This window comes from Coturnix japonica, chromosome 3 (genome assembly GCF_001577835.2).
Source record: "Coturnix japonica isolate 7356 chromosome 3, Coturnix japonica 2.1, whole genome shotgun sequence".
Taxonomy (NCBI): domain Eukaryota; kingdom Metazoa; phylum Chordata; class Aves; order Galliformes; family Phasianidae; genus Coturnix; species Coturnix japonica.
Window position 1 is genome coordinate 45,053,072 of NC_029518.1, and position 16,923 is coordinate 45,069,994.

At 37.6% G+C, this 16,923-nt stretch overlaps 1 long non-coding RNA gene across 2 annotated transcripts in view; it reads right to left on the reverse strand.

Moving 5' to 3' along the window:
• LOC107311584 overlaps positions 1 to 16,923 on the reverse strand; it is a 39,935-nt gene that overhangs the window by 12,918 nt on the left and 10,094 nt on the right. Inside the window, exons 2-3 of one of the 2 annotated variants that reach the window (XR_001554153.2) lie at positions 7,853 to 7,948; positions 7,192 to 7,468 (exon numbers count right to left, since the gene is read on the reverse strand). The exons of the other annotated variant lie outside the window; for it this stretch is intronic. This is a non-coding gene — a long non-coding RNA (uncharacterized LOC107311584). Of the gene's footprint in view, positions 1 to 7,191; positions 7,469 to 7,852; positions 7,949 to 16,923 lie in introns of those variants that run through there. 2 annotated transcript variants of the gene reach the window in all.

Consider the following 16,923-nt stretch of genomic DNA (forward strand, 5'->3'; position numbering starts at 1 on the left):
AGCATGAAATTAAGTTATGCTAAGAGGTGATTTTTAAAATAGCTTATTTCCACCAGAGCACTACTGTGTTCATGTCAAGTACTCTGTGCTCTCAAATGCATAACGAACTCACTGCAGGTTCCAGAAGCAGCAGAAAAGATTAATAATATGGAAATGCTGAATGTGAGGAGATGAATACAACTTTGACTAAAAGACCAACTATGCTGAAAAGGTCAAGTCATTTAAGTCTTAAATATATAAAATAAAGTGACGTTAATATTAATAGATTATGAATTGATCTTCGTATGAAGATCCAAATGGAGATCTTGAAACACCAAGCATGAAGATGTTTAAACATTCTTAGCATTCTTAGCCAAGAGATGAATTTTTTTTTGTTGTTTTTTAACATGCTGTTATCCCATCCTCTGTAGCACTGGGAATTTCTTGCTTCATGACATTAACTTACAGAAAGAATCAGCATTTAGATGGATGTGCAAAGCTATATAACAAATCACTGCTTTCAAGATTATAGGATGATTTAGACCACAAGGAACCTCAGGCGCTCACCATCACTGCCACATTTCCCATGCTCATATTAGCATCTCCCTAATGGTCTTGCTGCAAAATGACCACAATCAAGCTTCTCATACAACACTGGCTTTTTTTTTTTTTTTTTTTTTTTTTTTTTTTTTTTTTTTTTTTGCAACACTGCCATTTCCATCTTCACCTGCATCTGCAAGCTGTATTTGCTGTTCTGGATGCTGGCAGCAGCTCCAGCAGGCCACAGTCAAGAGAGTTGCACTTCCAATGAAAAGAAGTTCAAAAGCAGGCACTTCAGCAGTTACTACAGTGGAAGAAGACCAGTGTACCATTGACACCACCCAATGCATTCAAATATGTGATCAGTGAGTTGGCGCAGCTTACTAATGGGACCAAAACTCTGCAGAATAGTGACAACAAAACCTGACTGCAAAGATTCAAAGGATCTTATGATTTGAGTGTTGCAATGACAAACAACCATGAAAAAATAACTTAATGTGAACCTAAGTAGCAATGAGCTCTGTATTAGCCACAACTTATAGAAAGACATCTTGCATGATTAGGGCTGTTTTCTGAAAGTGTCAGCATAGAATCACAAGGTTGGAAAGGACCTACAAGATCATCTAGTTCAACCGTCCTCCCTTTACCATACCTACAGAAAACCACTAAACCATATCTCGTAGCTCCCGAGCATTTGCTAGCATTAAGCAGATTTTTACTAGACCAACAAACAACCTTGTAGATTGCTCTGAAAATAATGCCTCCTATTTATTTCCATGGAAACTAAAATAGATAAAGAGTACAACAGCATCATTTGATAGAGCAAATTCTCAGCTACAAAGCACTATATTTTTCAGCTTAGTCGCCACTATTAACTACATATGTTTCCTGCTACAAACAAAAGCCTGTATGCCATGATCATATACATCTGCACCAGCGGAGCAGACCCACTGCTCAAATACACCACCCACCGCCTCAGTGCACTCACATCCACTGTTTGGTAACCATCAACATTAAGAAAGCACCAATGAATACCAAAGGGTGCAATTTTCTCTACACTGAGGCATTTAGTGACACACTTTTCTTCATTCACTCTACCACAATAGATGCCATTGTGGTATCTGCCTCTCTGCTGCCCCCTGTTACACAGCAAAGTGTAACAGCACTGTTAGGAAGGTTCAACCTCTCCTGCCACACCACCAATATCCACCTCTGATGTAGCGGGCCAACATCATAAAATAGCAGGCACTAACTTCTAAGCAGCCCTTATCTAATTTATTAGGAAAGGAAGAAAGATTAACTGTGGTTATCAACTTTAAAGATTATAACACAGCATTTTTTGCATATCAGGAAAAACAACAGAGGTATTACTCAGAAGTTTAGGAATTGAAGCAGCTTCCATAACATACAGAATTGAGAAAACTGCTGAAGAGCTTGGCAGACAGCTATAAAAATATGGATTACATGGAGTTAAAGCATAAATAAGCCCAGGTTATTCAGACTTTCATGCTCCAAGGCAAAAAGGCATACAATCAAAAAAGAGTCTATCTTCCATTGCAATGCCTTTTAGACAACACATACATTTCTACTTAGCATAAAGTACTTGGCACTGAACAGACATGTACCCCCCCCCCCCCCCCTTTTTTTTTTTAAATCTACCCCCCCCCCCCTTTTTTTTTTTTAAATCTACGTCACCTCAATCCACATTAAAAACATATTAAATAAGAAGGAGAAACTTCAGAAGCTCTAGAATTAGCTTCTTTATGTTTTAACTTTTATTTGTTGAATCATGGCATTATGAACACTGCATAATTAGGAGTGGCAGTCTTCCAGGAGACTGCTGAAATACATTCTGGCATGGTAGAAAGGCTGGGTGTTTTAAAAAGGATTAACCACACAAATCCCATTGCAATTTCATCATAAGCAAGGCACAGAATGCTTTCAGAAAAGATGACAACAAGTAGATGAACAAATCTGTTACAAGAATAATGAAGTTTAGATGTAAATATCCTATAGGAATAGAACTTGGTAATTTTAAACAGTCTTTTGCACGTGAAAAGGTCTTGGCTAGTTTTTGAAAAGTAATTAATTTAATTTCATGATCGCCCCATTCCCAAATACACTGTCATTGGTTTGGAGAGAGACATTTTTCTTGTGAAGCACAGCAATGAGTGCAAGGGCACATAATCAAATAATAAAATCCAAAATGCTTAACCTCCTTGACTCTGCTCAATTTTTTTTTTGTCACTTTCCACTTTCTTTCTTTAAGCAAGGCTACAAATTGAACTAATTGGAGGAAACACTTCAAGAAACAAAAGAGAAACAGAAGTCTTTACAACTAATATACCGTGTTGATCAACAGTTATGCCAAGTAGATGGGAAGGAGAGGATTAAATAAAAACAAAATAAAAAGACAACATGAAGTATATAGCACTGGCCTGGACTAAAGATGGATTAAGTAACCTAGCATGGGCCCTCACACACTAAGGTGAGATCCAAACATGGTTTCATACATTCTGATATTAAACACAATGAGAAAAAGATACACAACTCCATAAATCAAATTCACAAAGCTGCAGTAAATGCTTAAACTCTCCATAAATCAAAAGGTAGGAAACTGGATGTGGTTCTGAACTCCAGAATACTGAATTGTTGGATGCCTCTATTAATAGATAGAAAATGATGAATGGAAGAATGCACACATCTGAAATGAAATTCACCCCTCAAATCTCCCATCCATTTAGCTGTTTACATCCAGATGTTGTTAAAAGTTGCTAACACAACATTCTACAAACATAATTGGGCATAACGTGGTCACGTTTTCAAAAACAAATGGACAGTTTAATGAAAAAACTATGATCTGTTGTCCAGGTAAAGATGCATATCAAGGTTTGTGTAATTCCAGTCAGTTCTGCAAAAGAACAGACAGTGTCTAAATGCATGTTTAGCCTCTCAAAAATTACATATTAATTTTGCATCAAATAGCAAAAGTGGCTTAGTGATTTTCAGGTCTAAACAGCAACAGTTTGTCTGCAAACAGTTTGTCTGCATACCATAATGCATCCAAATTGGTGTAGTCTTGGTTTTGTTTCAGTATATAAACTAATGCAATTGACCTGCAGAGCAGGCATAACCAGCTTCAGATTCAACATCAAATACCAGAAGGTAGTAAAGGCTTCATAATCAAATCATTGATTATGAAGAGTCTGTAAAATCCCACAGTGAGATAGTAGAAGAAATGGTACTTCAAATATTTGTATTAGAAATTAATTTTCATGATAACTCAGCACATGTTATTTGGGAAACTACAGACCTCTCAGGCAAAGTATCCGCCACTGTGCACTTATTCAGTAACTATTCTCTCCAGTCTCATTTTACCTGAGATTAGACCACGTACAGTTATAATTGAACAAATGTAAAGTTAACAGATAATATGCAGAAAAGAAGATAAACAACAAATGCTCACCAATGTTGAGGCTCTCGGTAAAGACAGATGCTTGCCAACGTCAAGGCTCGCTGCAAAACTCCACACAGGAGCAATCTCCAGAAAGAGATCCTGCTTTAGTGGTGGTCAGCCCTTAAATGAGATCTAGGAGAGGTGGAGCCAAGCTCCACCCCCTTCTGGGAGCACAGCTGAATTACCTTCACCTGTGCTCCCGCAGCTGTCGCTTGCCTCAGATGGTTAATCAGAGGTTCAGGCTGTGATCAACAGTTTCCCATACAGACTACTATGCCTGAACTTAACCATCAAATATACATGTATATAAATATTCACGTCATAGGCTATTGTTCAGTTAAAGGTTTTTCATGTCTCACATAATGGATCCATATACAACAACCATGTATCATGAGTGACTAAATCTACTTAAATACTTTGGGAAAGTAAATTTAACATAATGATGTATAGCAAAAGAAAGAAAATTAGGGAAAACGTGCGCCTGCTGCTGAGTTAGGTGGTAACGGAGAACACTGAGAAGGAGGAGTTTGCCTTTTCTGATTCAGTTTTTACTGCAGGAACTGCTGATTAGGCTTCCCAGACCCTGGAGATAAGAAAGAGTCTGAAGAAGTCTTCTCATTAGCTGCAGAGGATCTACCAAGTTTTGTTCAGTTATATATACAACCCACCTTAAGTTTGTAGAGGAGTGCAATATTAACAACTTTGCAAACCTCTGTCATCCCAGTGTTACTCTTCCTTTCGAAACTGCCTCCATTTATAACCTATCATTTGAAAGCTTAGTGAGGTACAGAAATGCTTTGCCCAGCATGAGCCATGATAGCTCTGGAATACTCTGGAGAGAGTGACTCCTCTCTGCTTCATCTCCTTCCATCGCTGAGTACACAGTCATGCTTTTGGGACATATCTATGTTTTCATACAGCATTGTGGCATGCTCTATACATGCACTTATGCTCTCAGAGTTATTTGCACTTTGGTCCCCCCCTTGCAAAGGACAGGGCTGTAAATGAAACACTCTAGAGGGAGTTACACATCTCCCTGTAGTCTGTCAGTCTTCCTGGTCAGAGCAAAACCAAATGAAGTCAAACACAGCTGAACTTGAGCTCCAGTCTCTCTCTCTCTCTTCCCCCACAGATCTGCTGATATGACCAGTTAGTGCTTCTTACAGCCAGAAATACTGTGCTGTATTAAATCGAGTTAGCAGTGTCTCCTGGGTTTATGTGCCTGAGAGAATAAAATAGCAAATGGCAAAGCTATGATTACACCCAAGAATGCAGGCAATGTTGAAGTTTTACCAAAAGTTTCCATGTTTGAACTCACATACTTACCAAGCATTTATATGCCAAATTGCTTCCTTCTACTTGTTTGTGTTTTTTTTCCCCCCAGAGTGGAACTGGATTACTTCTTGTATCACAGGCCCTCTTCATACCATATCCATTTAGTAAAGGTGAAGGTAGTCTACCTAATCTACAATTCATGACACTCAGATTTAAAGCCGTTGACTGCCAAACTAAGGAAGATTACTGAAAAGAGCAGTGTATAAAGCTCATTATGTCGATTTACCTAGCCTCAAGCCAAGGGCTTAACAGTAATTTTCTTAAAGAGTAAATTCTGCAGGAAAACCTGTAATTATTTGCTGTTATTTGGTAAAATAGTCAGTGAAGAAGTGTCTGTTGTAATTCAATTAGGACAGGCTGAAGATCAGGATGGAGTAATAAAGTAATAAGAGAGCACCTTCCTAGCACTCCATGATGGCTTTCAGGAAGGATCAATACACTAACAGCTTAAGAAGAAATGAAGACATTTTCTTTTGCCCCTGGAAGCTTTCTCACCATGAAGGTGAAATACAGTGCCTAAAAAGAAAAATAAGTATGGAAGTTATAGATCATCATGTCTGATTGTACAGAAGTGCAATTGTGATTTTACTGCAAATCAAGGAATTCTCCATGAATAGCCAAAAAGTATTGTTTTCTTTATCGGTTTTATCTAATTTACTCTAACAGATATGACATCTATCCGCATTGTGTACCATGAACACATTCACCATTAACTCCTATACTTGAACTTCTGTACCTGAATTTTAACTCTTTTCAAATTTTTCAAATTTTGATCAAACAACCCAAAAATCACTTAAACAAATTCCAACTATCACACCTTTCTGCTTTTCAGTTAATTATGACTTCACATTCTCATGCTTTTAAATGTAACTGCATATTAAAACAGCAGTCACTCCTTGAAACAGTCATAGTGCAAACTGCAGACCAGTTTCAAGTACAAGGTTCATGAATTGACTTCAGCACTCATGCACACAAGTTACAGTTTGCTGAACATAATATTTGCATGCTATCTTACACTTACATCACAAATACACAGCACAAATCGTGCTAAAATATAGGAAATTTCTATAAGTAAACTGAAGTAACATGGAATTTTCTTCAGAAATTTCTGAAAGTAATTAATGATTTTCCCACAAGTACAGTGATGCTGCCTTTCTCCCAAAGGAAAAGATGGTAGAATTAATGTGCATAGGTCTACGAACTTATTAAAGTTATTCCCACTGGAAAAAAATAATCACACTTGAAAACATACCTCATGATTCTGGATCTGCCAAGCTCATCTAAATCTGTGTATTTATGAATTAGTTTTCCCTCTAAGATGGAAGATATCCAAACATTGTAAGCTATGGAAAATTACTATGAAACTCAAGCTACTGATAACAATATAAAATTTGTACCCCACAGCAAGAAAGTTATTTCTCTGTGTACATGTTCAATATTTTTTTGTAATTAAAGAGCCACAAATAGCTAAGCTGTAGAAGAGCACTTCCAGGTATTTTCTAATTAGCAGCCTCCTTGCTGCCTCTATAACTTGTTTAATGAATAAATTCAGCTACAAAAATGAAAATATTTAAAGCTTTGTTACAAAATTCTTAAGCCATAAAAAAGATAAACAAGGCAATACATCTTCTCTTAAAAATATAATTATCATGACCTTAAAAATTCATATAATAATTATTAATGCGTAAAGGAAATAACACAAAATTCTCACTACATAATGATTGTCTTTAATCAAAGAAAAAAGAATTCATAAAATCGTTAAAAATTCATAGACCTTTTCAGCATAAGAATGTAATTTGATTTAATCACCAGTTATTTTTATTATTTATATAATCTATATATAATATTAAAACACCTTTAAAATTACTTTGTATGGATTTAGTGACTTTTCCTTCACATTGTTATCATTCTTGCATTGAGCTGAGTAAGAAAGGTAAGTTAGTGATGCGAGTAGCATAAACTGGGAGGAGATGACTACATTTACCTTGCTTTATTACTCATATTGCAGTAGAATCCTGAGGCACACAAGAAAATCAGAGATTCACTACATTTAAATTATATATAGGTCTAATGCTCCACATTGTTGGCATAAGAATATGTTGATGCTCCTTGTACATCTGTGGCTTATGCAATGAAGTTTTCAATCTGCATTCAGTTCTGCAATATCATTTATTGGTAATTTATGTAAGTTTATTGTTGTTGTTGATCTTTATGATAGAGTGAAAATCTCAGTCTTCAAGTTAGAATTTAAACTTTTTACAAAGCTACTTTATCCAATAATATTTGTCAAACTTTATTTGGTTAGCCATTTTCTTAAATGGTAACTCAGATCTCTCCCCAGGGTGCACCTAACCATCTTTCTTTGCAGATGAGCTGTATTTAACAGCAGGAACTTCACTCTATTCTTACAGTGGAATGGGGCAAGTACTGTTTATTTCAAGACTATAACAATGAATTTGTGGCATTTCCTAAACCAGTATCATTGTCTGCCTCCTGTTCACATAGCTTATGCCTGCTGTAAAGACCTTCGCCAATGCTCACCAAATTTGTTTACCTCCCTCTCTTTTTCCATCTCCACAGTAGAAAACCATTTTAGTTGACCTGTTGCTCAAAACAGATTGAAGCAAGCATTATGTCCTGCAAGAAAAACAGCAAGACTTGTAATTCTTATAGTCTCTGAGGGTGAAATCCTAGCTCAGAAGTCAGCAGAGCTATGCCCTTGCTGATCTCAGTCGCTGTTAGACTGTTTACATTTTCAGCAGTATAGCCAGAAAAATAAGAAAACAACAGTTGTTTAAGCAAGCTATAGTACTGGGACACAAGACACAAAAGTGGAAAATGGGAAAAAAGCACTCTACTCAACTTTCATGTCCTTATCGAGGGAGATTTAGTCTCACAGGTTCTCACTTTTAAGGCTATAAAAGTTGGCAGTTCAAGAGAGTGGTAACTGGAAACTTAAATTTTCATCTTTGCAAACATGTGAAAAAAGTAGAGGTTCCAAATTAGCAATATTATATTCATTTGTTAAACTAAAAGTAAACAGCAGATAAGCAACAGGAACAAAAGTCAATATAAAAAAAAAAACTGAATTAGAGATGGAAGATGATAAAGTGGGGGTGGAATAGTGAATAGCATCTTATCTCTAGAAACCAAGTTGATCTGTCTGTACCTTGAGAACCCGACAGAGCACAAATAACCAAACCAAAAAGTCAAGTTCAGCAGCCTAAACAAAGCACCCATTTGCAATCAATGTATGGTATAGACAACGAATACTACAACTATTTTAATTTTTTTTTTTTAAAGTGAAAATTCAATTGACTCAGAGATAGCTTTGCATTCAAGGCACTAGGGCAGCCTCATGAGCTAAGTCAGGTCCCAGAGCATAACTCACCCCTAAGGCACCAGTATTGTGATTCTCTCCCTCAAAAGGGGGCAGCCTTGCCTACTTTGTTCACCAAAGAGCAGATGTTCAAAAAAGCTATATTGATCTTTTTACATGGGGTAAGGTCAAGTAGGTACCAAGGAAAGGCAAGAATCTACTAAGAAAAAGTAATGACAAGAAGAAAATCCAACTGCTTGAGATTTCTCTGAGAATATCTTCGTGAAGTTTTCTTTCCATATCCCACTGTTCCTAGGATTAGACTGAATATTTTCATCTATAATAAGAAAGTATTTTAAGTTTTCTCTATTTTGTCAGCAAGGGAGTAATGAATTATTCTTAGAACTGTAATGTGCACATTGTTAGAATTGTCTTTTTATCTTTCTTTTCTCTTTAGAAGAATGCCTAGGCTCTTCATCTATCAATGGAACATTATGTTAAATACAAATAGCACTACTACTTGACCACAGAGGACCATTTCAATGTAACTTTCAGCATTTTAGATAAACCCAGGAGCACAGCTGCTCACTATCTTTGAGATACGTAATCTTTTTTTTTTTTTTCTTTTTAATGTGCTGTGAATCGTGACTAGAACAGTTTTTACTCTTTCATTTCAAAGGAAAAATATGTGAAATTTCACTACATTTAAAAAAAAAAAAAAAAAAAAAGATCAAATTTGCTCTCCTCTCCTCACAGTAACTCCTTTCTCTTTTATTCTCAGAGAACACCTCTTATTCCATCTCATCACTTTCCAGCTCCCTGGTGTGTGAAAGACAGAACTGGTTTTCTTTTATTGTCTCAAAGCTTGCTTCATGAGGCCTTCCTGATGATAAGACTCTGACTGACAACTGTTAAGTATGCTGGAGGACGGATGGTGGGTGTCATTGTGCCATAGTGTTTCTGCTTACGACCGCAAAGATAAGCAGAAATGGGAAGAGCAGTCTTTCTCAGGGGTGCTGCTCGAAGGAGCGGACCACTGCCAGAAGGCGATAACGCTTGTGTCCGGCAACAGAGACCCCCTCTTCCTTCCTTGCTGGCTCATCTGTGGCCAGGAATGTCACAAAAAGCTGGTTGTAAATCATCTTCGAGAAGTGTTTGCCTGTTTGTTTGGAAGTTTGGTATTTTCCCCAAAAATGCTGAGCTGCAATTCTCAGACTTCGAAGAGGAAAATTCCCACCAAAATGGGGGATAAAAGGCCCTCGCTAAACTGGGGACTTTGGAGACAAACTCCCAGAGACACCTTTGCCGGAGAATTCCCTGAGGGAAAAACCTCGTCGGAAGAAACCCCCGGGACCGGCTTGCTGCGAAGCTCCCTGGCTGTCTCCCATCCCCGCGCGTGATCAGACGAGTTCCTGAGATTAACTGCTGTGTACCTCGCTGGATCCACGGTGGTGACTATGTCTCTTTTGCTATCTGCAAAGACTCCTTGCTTACATTTCCTACTTTCCCTATCGCCTACCTTCCCTTCCCCGTCTCCCTAAAAAAAACACCTAGGTCTTTAATAAACTGGTTGGACCAACATTTGAACCGTTGCTTCTTAATCTCACGCCGGGTATACACATATCAAAGAACCTTGCCTCCCTCCTACAAATTGGAGCGAGACATGGTGTTTGCTTACCACCCTGAGCATCTGTGTAATCCACCAGTGGGCCCCTGTACTCATCAGCTCCCTGCTGTATTCTCCAGCATTTCATCTGTAGAGTAGGGAACCATTTCTTATGAAGAAGAGTTATGAAAAAGACAATGAAATGTCTGTTTTAATTTCCAATACTGCCTTCTTGTGAAGGCGAATGCCTCAGAACAGAGGTGCATCAGATTCAGTAACAATACACAGCACTGCTACATAATTAATATGTTTTTCAGACTGCTCAAAGAAACACTGCATTTCTTTTACTGAAAAGTATTCACGACCTACACTCCACTCATCACGAATATAAGAATTGCATCTTTCCCATTCCGTTTGATTGTTTGTTCAATTAACACAACACATAATCAAAGAGCAGTGCCTATTGCATGGCAGCATCATTTCTTTTAGTTCTCAAGGATGTGATTTCCAACAGATTGATGTATTACTTTCTAACATTTACTCAAAAGATTGACTGAATTGAGGCTTCATAATTTGAAGCATTTGACTTCAGCAAGATACCCCTGCAAAACTTATTAATTCCCCTACTTTATCGTTTAGGATATTATCCTGGAAAATGACAACATATGACGTTATCATCAGTTGCAAATGAGAAAATGGTTATGAATTTAAGGCTTAATTTCTTATTAATGTGCCTATATATTTCCCCTGAATTGACTTGTATTTTATTGAAATCACTCAGAAATACTGTGCTAACAGCTCTTAAGCCCTTCAGTAGGCCTATTAATCAGAGCTTACCAATAAAATCAGAATTTAGTGTTTTCAATAAATGCTTGGATGTGCATGCAGATTGAGACTTGCATCAAATTAAATAAATAAATAAATACACTGCATTACCTATACAGGGTGGAAGAGAGCCAATGATTAAATTTTCAAACATTTCAATCAGTCTGGAACACTGCAAGACAATATTCAGATATTAACGAGCATATAAATTTAGGGGAAAAAAAAAAACAAAACACATTTTAAAGTCTCAAGAAAAACAGACAATAGACAACATCCACTTTTCTACCTTCTGACTTTCCTTCCCCCCCCCCCCCCCCCCCCGATAATTTATTTATTGATGCTCTATCTTTCAAGGAAAATATGAAAGTCATTCCAGAGTAGTGATGAAATCTTAACTCCTGATCTTTGATCAACTTTGACATCTTTGTATGTAACTTAGCCACCATTTGTGTGAGGACAGAACAGACAACTCCTGAGATGAAGCTGTGCCATAACAGGTTACTGGTCATCGCACATGCTGCCCTGGTGAGGGAAAGGCACGGAGGAGGGCAGCTCTGTCAAATGGCCCAGGCTGCTTGCCACAGCTAGAGCACAGAACAGCAACAAAACTGATCTTCTGGGCACACTGAGTAGCACTGACCCATCCTCTTCAGCATCTCTGCAGTACTTGGGAACACTGGACACACAGTATTGTAGGATACTTCACAGGCAAAACAGACCAGCCCCATTTTTCAAATCTAGCTTTTACCCTCCAAAAAAGACACTAGGATCTTGAAAAGGTGCCATGAGTTCTTTACCACATCACCCTCATTTCTCCTTTCACTTATCCAAACTTGATCTAATAGCCTGGAAGCACGAATAAAGTAAATCTGAGCTGTGCTGTTGAAGGTAAATCAGGTGTTCCCTGTCAAAGACTGTGGGTTCTCATTAACAGCAAAGCTCTTCACAAAATAAATGACTCTGCAGCAGCTCTGATCTCTGGCAGTGCTGGATTTTTAAGCGTGAAAATTCCTAGTCAAAGGGTTCACTGTGAGTGGGAAAAGTCAAGTTTGGATCCGATCTCTTCCAGAGCTGTGTTGAGTGCTCACCAGGATGTACATATTCCTCCTATTTCTCCCGCACACTATAGTCTGATTCATTTAATTACAAAAAGAAGGGACTTACAGAACATCGTAAATTGCTCTGATTTCTTTAGTCTCCAACACTGTAATACTGTTAGATTATAAGCAATTAACATTGTTGTTTCCTTAATAGTTCACACTAAGGTCTCTAACTTGGTTTTGCTTTAGAGATCTGAAATCAAAAGACTCTGTCACTGTCTTGGGAAATATGAACCATTTTATAAGCTGTCACAGTTATCCAGATCAATCTATGTCTGTGACAGGGGGGAGTAGGCCTATGCCCCCCTCTCCTCTCATGCCCCCTGCAGCCCCAAGAATGGGAAGGGAAAAGGGAAAGGGGTAGGGAGATGGGAGCTAAGGAGAAAAATTTATTTTACTAACTATGATATCAGAACGTAAGATAACACAATATAATACAATCTGGTTGAAATTGAGGCTAATAAGCAAAATAAAAGAGAGAGAGTTTTCCGAAGATGAAGAAGCCTGCTTTGCAATTGAAGGTGCCATGGCTTGGAAGCACACCCACACCCGCTGCCAGGCAGTGAGAGAGAGAGCAAGCATCACTTCTGTGATGTATTTTCCTCTTTGACCATGAGGTCCTCTGGGATGTGTAGTTCTTCTTCTCTGTGCTCCACGTGATGTTATGATGTGGAATACCCATAGTAAAAATTACAAAACCATAACATAAGCATACATACCTAATGATGTTCCCCAATACAAGTACATTCCTCTAGCCACTGAAAGCCTGTACCACTGGGCCTGGGCTACACAGATTCTGAAGTTGTTATATAGTTTTTCAAAATAAACAATCTTTTTGAATTGAAAGCATTTGCCATGTATTACACTCCTCTCATAATGAAGGGTTCTGTCATATTCATGCTGATTAAATAAAATAGTTCAGAGTTTTTCTGATCTTAAATAAAATTAAACTGGAAAACAAGACATATTCCTCCCAGTGCATGCATACACAGAGATATAAGAACTTAATGTCTATTATCACTATTAACTTGGTACTAATAACATTAAAGTTATCCTAAATTCCTTTTGGGGAATTCACTGTGATTTAGTTCTATGCCTGTGAACTGAGAAGCAAGAGCACAAAGCTAGTAACTGAGCTTGCTTGTGCAGTCAACCCTATAGAGGGACAAATATTTGTCAACTTGTGAGTGAAAAGAAAAATCAATATGCTTGGGCTGCTGTCTGGACCTTTATTTGAGGTAAATTTTAGAGATCAGCACTATTCTGTCAACACTGCCTGAGTGGAACATTTTTAAAGAGATAATCCTTTATTTAATACCAAAAAACTCTATCAGAAAGATATCAGTAAGTCACTGTTACCCCAGCAGGAACTAACAGTAACTCTTAAGACTTCCATAAATCTAGATTGTATTTGAATAAAGCCTGAAAGAAAACATTCACTAAATCAGATTGGAAACAAGTAAATTCCATGTTAGACATTAATTCTTTGTTGTTAAAGAAGATTCTCTTACATCTATTGCTCTTCTGTCTTTTTTTATATGCTTTTATTGCAGAAAGTGATTGCATTACACATTTTAATTACTTTGTTCATGCTAGATAAAGGTCATTTGATCTACTTAAGAACTGAATAAATGGAATATGCCAGGATGACAAGATCTGCAAGGGTTGGGAGCTTTTCTATGCTGGAGCACAAAGCTAGAGCAGAACCTCCTTACTCTTTTGTCACAAGACTTCCCTGAAATAGAGTCACAAGGACAATTATTGTTTTATAGATGCTTTTAAAAGTGCTGAGCATGAAAAAATGAGGCAGTCATTCATGCCTGGAAGAATTCACAATTGAAATAGCTAGCAGAAAGAGACAGTTAACAGATAATGACCAGAGGATGCAATACATTAAAAAAAAAAAATTGAAGTACTTGAGCCAAGAAGATTAGCATGCACCATACCAGTTCCACCAGTATGTATTCATTCATCACCTGGGTTCTTCAGTTTCTGAGAGATTAGAGCTTCATACAGACATCATTAGAAACAGATAATGCTAGAAGAACAGCTGGACTGAAAATTTCCAGCAAAACAATTTTATTTTAAACATCATCACCTTAACAGCCTTTGACAAACACAAACAATTTGAAAGAAATTGCAGAAATGCCCTGCAGACAGATACTTTAAAGTCTTGAAAACACTGTGTGGAGTGAGGGCCCTGAGAATAACTATGCTGCAACTATGAAAACATCATCCAGATCTCTGAACTCACAAGTACTGTGTCCTTATGAGGGTTGATATGGAATGACATGGAATGGTGGTCCGGAAGGCACCTACCCTAACAAAACACTGGCAGCAACTAGCAAACTTATCTACACAATTTCCAGAAATGAATTCCCTGTCTACTGATACTTCTTCTTGCAACTGGGAGTTGATTTTTCCAAACAGTTAGGAAAAATTCCCATCTCTATAAGATTATTAGGACTCGGCTGCACGATCAAGCTTTGCAGATAGCGCTTGCTTGAGCAAATGGCTTCTTTGATAATGTCAGCACCCATCCAAAAGTAGTAGAAACTATACCAGCAGTTGCTTGTATTTCTGCAATGTCTGTCACTTTAGTTTCAAAAATTAAAGATAATGAAATCCTAATGTAATAGAAGCAATGTCAACTCATGTCATGAGTAACCATTAAACACCTACCAATGTGAAAGAAATTTCAGGAAGTATTGACCCATGTCACATTTAAATTAGTGACCTAGAAGCAAGCAACTGACTCTCACTACTGCTGCCCTCATCCATTTAGTCTTATGGTAATTCCTAGTAGAGCTTGTGCCAACAAGAGTAATTACATCTCCTTTCCTCTGAAGAAAATCACATGCATTTGCAGAATGAAAAAAAGTACGAGGGTAAACTTCTTTATTTCCTGTGATACATGCTTTTTAATCAAACATCCAATCAAAAAAGGAGACAGCAAGATCACACTTGTGTGTATTGCACTATTACAGAACTAATTCTATGTTGCTGTAAGTGAAAGGATTATCAGAAGACTCCTGTTTATTTCAGCAGTCTTAGTTCACATTTTTCACTTACTGCAGCTTAACTTGTAATGGATCAAGAAACTTGGCATGCCCTTTGTTTACAGAACTCACCATCAGTTTTAGCTGCTCACATTCATTATGCAGGGACTGGAAGAGAAAAATTCAAACTGAAGCCCCATTATTTTACTATGGCCGCTACAAAAAAAAAATAAAGAAGTTTAGGGAAAAAAAAAATCATCTCTGTTGTAGCAAGTAATGTACTAGAGTATAAGAAATTTAAGATTTAGTCCAGATATGATCACTGTCTATAGACTGGATAGAATGAAGGAATAGACAAGCTAACATCTAAGGAGGAGGAAAGAGGGAAAAAAGGAGATGTAGACTTTGACTAGGACATTCAAAAAGGCATCTTGCTTCTAAGCACAGAATAAAGCATAATGTTTACTTTTGGCTTTTCATTCTATCTCAAGGTAGAATTCTAGCTCTGATGATTTAATTTATCATGACCAAACATTCATTTTGTCTATAGAGAAGTCTGGTGCTGCAGAGCAAAGATCACCACTGTGAAAATGGCAAACAGGATACAGCAATTACTCAGAGATGACTCAGATTTTAATAACAACACTGAGGAACTCTCTCAGTGAGATATCTAGGAAGTTCATAGGCTTGGGGAAAACCTTAAATCAAGCTTCAGAAAAATACAGCTGTTCTAGTATTGGCAGTTGATGACCACTTGGGAATGTCTTACATCAGTTGCTGAATAGACAGCAATACCACCCCACAGCTTGTTCATCACCTTCCCCAAGATATCACAAAGAATAATTTAAAACAACTTAGTCTGGAATAAAGACTACTAAGAGGGAAGGCAAAACTGAGAACTTCACACTGACACGCAAAGGAAAGGTAAATAGTTCCCTGACTCCATCGGTTGCACCAGAACTAGAGGCCATTAAGTGAAATCTCAAATCACATCCAAAAAGACAAGAAGAAGCGATTTTGCAATAGGCTGTAAACATCTCACTCTAGGAAACAGTCAATGTTAAAATCTTTCTTGGGTTCAAAAAGTAACTGAATGCATGTAAGAAAGAACTCCTCAGGCAATGCTTTTGAATTGTCTGAACTGTAAACCAATGATACTCTCCCAGCCTCCAGCAAGCACTTTTGCTCTTCTCATATTTTGTTATTTATCATGTTTAGCATGACAGTGTCAACTGTCAGAGTCATTACAGTGATTCTCAAATTCTTCAGATAGAAGAACAAATATTGTAAGTTCTGTTCCTTGTCACAGGGAACTGTCACAGTGTCCTCTGTGACACAGGAAAGTTACACAATAAAGCAATTAATGACTTAATACTTCTAAAGGAAAGTTTAATGTAAAGGTGACACTCAGAGTAAAGAGGCAGCTCCACCAGTTGATTCCAATAAACCTACAAGGAGAAGGTTGAGGTATTCAGCAAATTTTGCCTCAGTCTTCACTGGAATCTACTCCATGTATTCCTTGCAAAGATGGGTCAGAGAGTAGGAAGATGGAGATGAAGGGAGCAATGTCCCTTCTGCTGTAAGCAAAGTAGTCACCAAGCCACTCCCAATGATATTTGAAAGATCAGGTGAAGTCCATATGACTGGAAAAAAGACAGCGTCACTGATAATTTTTTTTTTAAGGAGGATAGAAAGGATGACCCAGGGAACTACCAACTAATCAGCCCCACCTTTGTGCCAGGAAAAAAAACATCATAATTTAA